This window comes from Macrobrachium nipponense, chromosome 28 (assembly GCF_015104395.2).
Source record: "Macrobrachium nipponense isolate FS-2020 chromosome 28, ASM1510439v2, whole genome shotgun sequence".
Lineage (NCBI taxonomy): Eukaryota > Metazoa > Arthropoda > Malacostraca > Decapoda > Palaemonidae > Macrobrachium > Macrobrachium nipponense.
In genome coordinates, this window is record NC_087217.1 from 53,824,477 (window position 1) to 53,834,762 (window position 10,286).

General features: G+C 39.0%; 1 long non-coding RNA gene across 1 annotated transcript in view; it reads right to left on the reverse strand.

The window, feature by feature from the left end:
- The window catches only part of LOC135201334 (uncharacterized), a 41,935-nt gene extending 32,480 nt beyond the window's left edge, over nucleotides 1–9,455 (reverse strand). The window contains exon 1 of the long non-coding RNA XR_010311503.1: nucleotides 9,204–9,455. This is a non-coding gene — a long non-coding RNA (uncharacterized LOC135201334). The remainder of the gene's footprint in view (nucleotides 1–9,203) is intronic.
- Nucleotides 9,456–10,286: the final 831 nt, after the last annotated feature.

The window sequence follows — 10,286 nt, forward strand, 5'->3', positions numbered from 1 at the left end:
TGGGATGTAAGATAACTAACTTACTTGGAGGCTAGGCATTGGAAGTCTCCAGGGATTGGTAGATAACTACTTACGAGGTCAGCATTGGAAGTCTCCAGGGATGTATATAACTACTTACTGGAGGCAATCATTTTGGAGTCTCCAGGGATGTAGAATAACTACTTACTGGAGGGCACATTGGAGTCTCCAGGTATGGTTAGGGTAACTTAGAAAAAACATTCATGGAGGGAAGCTTGGGAGTCTCCAGTCACGATAACTACTACTGGAGGCAGCCATTGGTCTCCAGGATGTAGATACTCTTACTGAAGGCGTAACATGAAGTCTCCTAGAGATGGTAGATACTACTTACTTTGGAACAGAAGCATTGGATCATCCAGAGAGTGTAGTTTACTAACTTTACTTGAGCATCATGGAGTCTCCAGGGATGGTAGGGGGGATAACTCTTACTGGAGGCAGCATGGAGTCTCCAGGTCACGAGATAACTAAACTACTTACTGAGGCAGCCATTGAGTCCCAGGTCACTAGATAACCGTTACCTTCCTGGAGAAACATTGGGAGTCTGCCAGTCTACAGATATAACTACTTTACTGGAGGCAGGCATTGGATTCTCCAGGGATGTTTAGGATAACTTACTTACCGTGAGTAGCTTTGGGAGTCTCTAGGGTCACAGAATAACAACTTACGAGGAAGCATTGGAGTCTCTAGGGATGGTAGGATACTCTTACTGAGGTCAGCCATTGTTAACACAAAAACAGGAGTCCTTCCCAGGGGATGTAGGATAACTACTTACGGGAGAAGCTTGGAAGTCTCCTAGAGATGTAGATAACTACTTACGGGAGGAAGGCCATTGGGTCTCCAGGGATTGGTAGATACACTACTTACTGAGGAAGCATTGGAGGTCTCCAGTCTACAGATAAACTAACTTACTGAGCAGCATTGGAGTCTCTAGGGATGGTATATAAACTACTTACTGGAGGCAGCTTGAGGGTCTCCAGGGGATGTAGATAACTACTTACTGTATGGCCGCCATTGGAAGTCCTCCAGGTCACTGTATAACTTACTTAACTGGAGTCAGCATTGTAGTCTCCATGGATGTTAGGATAACTACTTACTGAGAAAGTCCATTGGGAGTCTCCAGGTCACAGATAACTACTTTACTGGAGGTCAGCATTGGAACTCTCCAGGGATGTAGATAACTAACGCTTACTTGAGGCGCATTGGAGGCTCAGGGGATGTAGATAACTACTTACTGGAGGAAGCTTGGAGTCTCCAGGTCACAGATAACTACTTACTGGCGCAATCGGCTGAGGTCCCTAAGCAGGGGTTAGGATACTACTTACTGAGGTCAGGCCATTAGGGAGTGCTGCAGGGATTTAGATAACTACAAAATTACTGGAGGTAAGGCATTGGAGGTCTTCCCAGGTTCACAGCTAACTACTTACTGAGGCCAGGGCATTGGAGTCCATCCTAGGGATTAGAATAACACTTACTTGGAGGCAGGGCATTGGAAGTCTCCAGGGATGTTGGAGCTAACACTACTTGCCGGAGTAACTAGCATTGGGGTCTCCAGTCACAGATAACTACTTACTGGGAGGCAAGGCATTTGGAAGTCTCCAGGTCACAGATACTACTTACTGGAGGAAGGGCATTGTAGTCTCCAGGTCAACAGATACTTAACTTACTAGGAGGCCAAGCATTGGAGTCTCCAGGGATTATAGATATACTACTACTAGGAGGCAGCATTGAACTCTCCGGGATGTAGATAAACTTACTTACTGGAGGCAGCATTGGAGACTCTCCGGTCACAGTAACTACTTACGGGAGGAAGCAATTGGAGTCTCACAGGGATGTAGATAACTACTTACTGGAGGCAGCATTGGTAGTTCTCCAGGATGTAGATACCATACTTTACGGGAGGAAGCCTTGGAAGTCTCCAGTGGATGTAGTATACTTACTTACGGGAGGAAGCTTGGGTCCTCCAGAGTGATGTAGGATACTACTTACGGGAGGAAGCGATTGGAGGTCCTCCAGGGATGTAGATAACTACTTACCTGGATGGAAGCATTGGGTCTTCAGTCACAAGATCACTACTTACTGGAGGCAGCCGATTTGGGTCTCCAGGTCACAGATAACTATGTGACTGTAAGGTCAAGCAATTGGGTCCTCGAGGGTATGTAGATAACTACTTACACTGGAGGAACATTGAAGTCCTCCATGTTTCACACAGGGATAACTACTTACTGTAAGGCGCCATTGGGAGTCGTTCGGATGTAGATACTACTTACTGGAGGCTAGCATTGAAGTCTCCAGGGATTGTAGATAACTACTTACTGGAGGAAGCATTGAAGTCTCCAGGTCACAGATAGCTTACTTTGGACTGGAGGAAAGCATTTGGAGTCTCCAGTCACCAGATACTTAGGCTTAGCGGGAGGCAGCGATTTGAGTCTCGCGGTCAACAGATAACACTTACTGGTAGGGCAGGGCATTGGAAGTCTCCAGGGTTGTAGATACTAGCTTACCTGGAGGAAGCCATTGGAGGTCTCAGGTCTACAGATATAACTACTTACTGGGAGGCAGCATTGAAGTTCTTTCCAGGGATGTGATAACTACTTACCTGAGGAAGCCATTGGGTCTCCAGGTCACAATAACTACTTACTAGGAGGCAGGCATTGAGTCTCGCAGGGATTGGTAGATAACTACTTACCTTGGGACGGGCATTGGAGTCTTCCTAGGTCCAGATAAGCTACTTACGGGCAGGAGGCTAAGCAATTGGAGTCTCCAACAGGAGACTTCAATGCTGGCCCCATTAAGTAGTTATCTCTGTTCTGGAGACTTTAATGCTATAGCCAGTAAGCAGTGATCTACATTCATGGAAGCTTTAATGCTGCCTCCAGTAAGTAGTTATCTGTGACCTGGAGACTTCAATGCTGCCTCCAGTAAGTAGCTATCTGTATTTCTGTAGACTTGCTTGGTGCCTCCAGTAAGTAGTTATCTGCATTCGTGTAGACTTTAATTTGTCTCTCTAGTAAGGTGTTATCCATATTCCTTGAGAATGGGCCACAGTTAAGGCCTGAAAGTACTTAAGTTTTAGTAAAATACTATATCAATACTCACAAGTAAACAATTCATACTTAGTAATCTTGTGGGTTTCTTTTTTCAATGCAAGTACTTTCACGAGAATGGAAATTCACACACACAAAAAAAAGGACATATAGCTTCAATCAATCTGTACTGCTTGAGACCTATAACAAAAGCTAATACGAAATTATGGTTGTGAAAAACACTGAACATGACAATTGTGTATTACTGCCTAGTTTTTAGATAGGTGCTATAAATTCATTTATGAAACCAGCTGATTTTAATAAAGAAAACGCAGTTATATAATTACAAAAAGCTTGGGTGTTTTACTTTTTAGCAATGATCATGACCAAGGACCAACTCAAATGAGGCGAGAAATTTAGCCATTTAAGTTAAATGTAAAGAAATAAAATCAAAACCTGACGTATACTGAAAGCAAAAGGAATTCAATCCAGCTCTTGTTTCTATGTATCTACCCATTTAAGGTGCATCTCGTTGCAAGGTCAAATTGCTAATTGTAAAAATGTAAATATTCAGTATTAAATGTGAAATACCTGACAAAGCACTTAATTACATTACACCGGGTAATTCCATTGTCAAGTGGGTCTTTAACAACCGATAAATTCTCGAACTACCACCATAGTAGTTATGAACTTTATGAACCTCACTATTCTGTGAATGATCATCGTGGAGTTTACTTTTATAAAAATGAAAATAAAATTGATGATTTCTTCTTGATGTTCAGTTAGGTCACATGTGGAGGGAAATTTTAAATATTGAACGAGATATTTGAAACAGTTAGTTTGACTTCAATAACTTTTTTCACACCCCCACTAATATCACTGTGTCGCCGTCCACGAAGACAGCGATATTGGTGAGGGTGTGAAATTGACACTAAATAATGATCTACCATGGACAAAAGAATGATCCCAGCAAATGCTTGCAGCAGCCACACCTGAATGGAACAAAAGTTGACGATTATGGTTAGTAAGCACTGAATATGATTTTCACCATTGCTATTTTTATTATTCTGTTATTATACGATTTTTCTATATATTTAACAACTTAATTCACTGGTAATGTAAACTATTATTCTTATATCATTAATATCATTAACACATTGTCTACAGTAGCGATTAGAAAATATGAGCATTGGCGTCCAATATCGCGACCATTCACATCCGTCGTTACAAGAAAAACAGGGTTCATTGCTGTGTTACCAGACCATTTTCATGAAACATAAGGGGATGGGGTAAAGGAACACTTTAAGGCAACTGTATGTAGTCACATATCGCACACAATGGTCCAGTTAGAGAGCTAATAAAGAGGAATGAAGTGATCTTCGGACAGCTTATAAACTTTCTGAAAAACATATCAATGTTATTATAGGTATACAACGAATGAAAGTTAAACTTGCCGTGCAACTGCTGTCCAAAAGTACTTATAAATCTTTTGATCACTTCGACAACCAAGGATATTTGAAGAGAAGGACTGGAAAATTACAAGCCATTTCATTCGGCTTGTTGATAGATAGTTTGATCCGTTTTATTCTCGACTACCAATAGATAGAAAATCATCAAGAAATGCTTACGTGACTAAACCTGTAAATGCAAGACAAAATCTTTCAAGACATGAATAGAACCGCTAGAGAAATAAAAGTGAAGAAAAGTACAATGATCTACCCTTTGTCTAACTTGCTGAAAATGGCAAAATAAAAACTTGGCATGACGTATACTCTAAATTACAGACTAAGTCAGGCTGGATTGAGGCACTTTTTTTGGTTGCAAAGTCAAATGGGAGCGTACGATCAGCACCCATCACCAGTTGCATTTAAACATCATCTCAGAGCCCACCTTTTAGGAAAAGACAGCACGCTTGTAAGCTCAAAGAGCAACGTTTAAAACTGCAACAGTGAAAATGTAACATCCGCCTCATTTTCCCACGTCCCTGACAAGCAAGACGCATCATTCGAAGACGAAGGAAATGCCCTTCAGAAAGAACCCAGTATATCAGCAATTTTATTTTGCTTACCAGTATTTAATAAGGATGATCAAAGTGATGACTTCAAAGACCAGAAAGTTGAAGAACAAACATGGGAAGATGTCATATGTTGGCGGGTTCATTGCTCGCAAGTTTCCACAACTGGAACATTTAGGAGCAAGTAACAAAGGGAAAATGACACAAAGATTGGTGCCATAAGCTTTAGTGAGGGAAACTAATGAAACCTAGTGTTTCTTGATCATTTGAAATGTATGGGGATAAGATGTTTGATTCTACACGGGGAGGAAAATGTTTCAACAGCCTTAAAAGGAGCGATAATTAAATTAGCGGATATAATTAGCAGTCACATCCAAATAACTGCAGAAGTCAAAATGTTTTGTTCCATGCCATGCAGTTTTTAGGATTCGAAATTTGAACAGACACTTTAGTAGTTCCAGAAAAGCGGTGCATAATTGAAAAAGTTGGCGACATAGCTATATATGTGCAAAATGTGATTTTATGGAGATCTGTTAAATGTGTAATTTAGAAAAGAACGAAATCAGGACCTGTCCGCTGGACGGTGATTCGATCCCATGTGGGGACGAAATTATTATCAACTAAAAAAATTCCCCTTCGGTACATAAATGAAAATATATCAATTCCGAGGTAGAGCGAATTAGATATTAAAGGACATTTGTAGCTCGAATGATATATATATATATATATATATATATATATATATATATATATATATATATATATATATAAAGCAAAAGTCAATCTTAACGAATATACTATACAAAAGAGTTTAATTTTTTCGCTCTCTAGCTAAATCTACCAGAAATGAAATAAAGTCATTCCAGTGATTACTGGACAAAATATATAAATAGGGGTTAGGATACAATACTATTACAAAAGCATTTTACGCTATTCCAAAAACTCGGAATCTGGGAATAGGTGGTGTGCAGTTAAAGCTACCGACGTTGACGATTTATATATTACATATAAGCGCATGATACATATCTAAACTACCAAAAAATTTCCATAAACTCTGTGGTACGCTAAGGCACATCCTCATACTACGTTTAAGTTTTCATCTAGAAAAAATATCAAATTCATAAATTAAACCTAACTAAATGTCTTGATAATGAGGTGATTTGTCTGGTATTTGAGATGGGGTAACTAATTACCAGCTATATATAAACTGTATTAATGTTCTCTCTGATAAATGAAAACTTGAATTCCCTATGATAATGGCAACTGTCGAGTTAACAAATCAAGTACATTTAATGAATTGTTTTTTATTGGATTCTAATCTTTTTTCGGGTCTTAAGATACCTGGTGCAGCTAAAATGCCCTGATTGTGTGTATGGCCATTTATTTTAACTGAGGATTTATAAATCCTCTAAATATTTCTAGGTTGCCTCAAACAACGACAGGCACAGTGACGTATTTTATCAGAATTTTCAACACTAGACTAAGTCAACATTATTGGTAGGCTGTTCCCACAGTGCTGTTTATCACGTGTTGGAGAGTCATGCTCGCAAAATCCATTAACTAGGTATGAGTGGAGAGAGAAGAGAGAGAGAGAGAGAGAGAGAGAGAGAGAGAGAGAGAGGGGGGGGGGGGGGGGTGGGGGGGGGGGGGGGGGGGGGGGGGGGGGGGGGCGGCAGCGGTGGTAACGCTTTTGGCGGTAAAGTTTGCTTCGATTCCTTATGGCCTTGTCTGCCCTTTCATGTAGCCGTGCTGCTGGTAACTAAAGCTATAGTTTAACAAAAATGCTACCCTAGAACATTTCTTATAAACAAGTATTATGATTACAAAATAACTTAAAAGCTCACATTCAATCATTCAATATTCACTGAAAAAATTACGTCATTATCGAAGCAAACTTTCAGATAACCTACACTGCACTACATAAGTTTACGCAAGTTAAAAAGAACCTAAGAGTTCAATAATAAAATTACGAATTCAGAAATGTTTCAATCATTGGTCTCAAATATTTCGAATTACTGAGCAAAACCAATGAACAACAAATGCCATTAATTAATTAATAGCGTAAGCTACAGCTCCCTGCCATAATTCAGTTCACAGCTCGCGACAATAATCCATAAATTAAATGCTTAAATTGCTATACTTGGGGACTGAATGTTGATTTGCTTTTTACGTGGAAAAGTGCCAGACTGTATTAGAGGGTGGTGTTATATATTAAGAGTCACAACAACTGGAAAAAGTAAACGAGATAAAAAGGCATAGGACAGCTGCGTCTCATCAACTTAAACACGGGTGGTAATCCCTGTGGCGACAAACGGTAGCTATGGAACCGGCGCGGTTGTAGTACTAAGTTTTAACCAAAATATTTTTAAATAAATTTCAATCCGTCAAATTCCACTGTGATTGTGGGCGGTGAAAATAAAAGAAAACCGAAGGACCGAAGCTTCAGTGAAAATGTATTTAAATTATGTCAGATATAAGTAAAATTTCAAACATTCACTCTGGTTTTCGATGGGACAATCACACCCATAGCCCATAAAACTAAATTCGATTCCACAGTCTGAATCTGACAATGGCATTCACTGTCGTTAACTACAATGTAATCCAAATGTAAGATTCCATTTAAAAAAAACCTGAAAGGGGGGGTTATCCGAAGAAATATTTCGCCGTTTAGTGATGTTTGACCAAGTTAGCGCGGGAACCTGAGTTGCCAGCCGTATATTTAATGGACAACGGCTAGATTTCCGTGAATCTGGTTGCAGCGTTTAGTCTACTTGACGTAGACCTCCCCTACATTTGAAATACATTTCCAACAACACTACGTCAACCTCGATGCTAAATGAGACAAGTATCGTAGCCCAAGGGATCATGATTCCACGGCGTGATTTGACAAATAACGCTAACCTGCATTCTCGCCGCAGGCGAAGGCAAGAAAACGAATGAATGTGCAGACTTGTTTAATCCTAACGATGCTGACTTAATTGTTAAAAATTATTACCAAGTACTAAGAGGTCACATCCCTTGTCCTTGAAGTTAGAGATTAAAAGGACTTCCATTCGCAGAACTATTTTAATCAGTTAAAAGTGCTTAAGGTTATCACATAATATTGAATAAAATCAGAAAGGTTAAAACCACTTCCATTTCTGCCTTGTGATAATATACATGTTATAATTTTCCCTCAATGACATTATTATTTACGGTAAAATAATGCTTATCTGTTAAACACTAAATTTCACAGACGCTTCTTGCCTCAGAGTGTTTTTGCAGATTTATTTGCTATTTTTAACGCAATCAGATGATTTCATACATGATTAAGGGGTAATTCTGGGCAATAAGTCCTCACGGACTGCAAGGAACGTTCCCGCAAATACGACAGCCACTTTCGACAAATAGTACTATCCACTGGGGGTCAATTACAGTCTACCCCCAAAATTAACAGTAAAGTCTTAATAAGCAACTTAAATACTACAGGAAAAAGCTTTTTTCCCCTTTTTTTTATAGAATCTCTGCTTCTGTAAGCAGATAAACTGCTCATTTTTTTTTTTTTTTTAATAATATACTTCTGTCTGCAGAGCTGTTGAGAGAAAAAATTTGAAAATAGGAAAGGAAACTTACACACAAAAAGCAGCAAAGAATTTGGACGCCTAAACTGTAGGATTGTCGAACGTAGTTTAACCGGAGTATGTAGAAATGTCTAGATTGTTGAATCTGAGTGCTGACGAGTAGCAGCTCGGTCAAGGAAAAGATTTTCAAGGGATTATTTCATTTGCAAACTGTCGAGGAACTTATGAAAAAAAATCAGTATTGTGTACCTAAACTTCATGGCGAGACTCAACTTGAAATACATTCCGGCGTTCTTGAACGGATAGCTAAGTATTAAAACAAGACTTCTATGTAAAATCCAGCAAGGGCTACTTTCAACGAATTCCACATTTACCTTCTTTGCGAATACCACTGACTTTTCTCCAGCCCCACCAGAAACCAGTACAGCGTTTAAATGCAAGCTTCCCTTATTTTGCTTATACACAGCATTTTTCATTCAACATTTAAATGTCAAACTGACGATCAAAACCGTAATACCATGTATTCACCGCTGAAGTTACTATGTCATATAAAGAGTCGGCTACCACCTGAACTTTAAGAATAATTACCTTCACAATATTCAGTCAACAGGATAGAGGTCCTGAAAAACCGGGCACCAAAAACTGCACTTGACCACAGACCTATCTGCAATACTGGAAGTTCTGAGCTGGACTAACCAGAGCGCGTGTTTTAAGAACTGGAAAGAAAGTTTCTTGGCCAATCAGAGGTCTCCGGCATGACAAGCCTCATTGGATACTTTGTACAAGATTCTTACAACTATTAAAGAAGGTCTTTAGTGGCTTCTTCCAGTGCCTTTAGTGGATAATGGTGATTGAATGATACCTTTAAATCAAAACACAAACAAATCTTACTGAAAACCTGCTGATGATAATTTTCACTACCAAAAAAGATGCTGAATTACGAAAAATATAGGTGAATAATAATTTTCGTGATATACTACGAGCATATTGATATTATATGACGACCGTTGAAAAAATGCAAGCGTAGTATAGCGTAATCCAATTATGTGGATATGAGTGAAAATCATCTTGCACATTTTAAAGGTAAGTCCCCTTTTCTGAAAAGAAATAAACTCTCAGAATGCCTCTTCATACTGAAATACCTATTCACCATTGGTAAGGATATGAAACAGTGTAAACACTAATAAATATATAGCAAAAATCATTAACAACATGAAATTCAAGAGGGGAGGATTGGTCGAAGTCAGGCAATGAAACTAAAAATTCCTTTCGGTACTTATTTTCTTTCACTTCTACCATCGACAAAGATGAGATGCGAGTTATTTTGGATAATATTACATACCTGAATCTGTGGACCCATAACTTAAGAAATTTTAGGCTGTCAAGCCGAGCACTGGAGCACTTTCGACCATTTCAAGGTGAAATCCAGAAAATATAGCAAATGACGTACTACACGTATGAGTGATCAAAATCATCTCCCTTACGTTGCAATTACATACTACTGTGTAACAGACGAAGCAGCTTTTATGAGCTATATGTGGGTGAATTTACATCATGTGACTATACACTGAACATGCGACATTTCCTAAAAATGCTCGAATATAAGAGTAAGTGATGTCAACAGCATTTTTGAGTGAACGAATTAATATTGACAAAAATCAGTACCTTAAG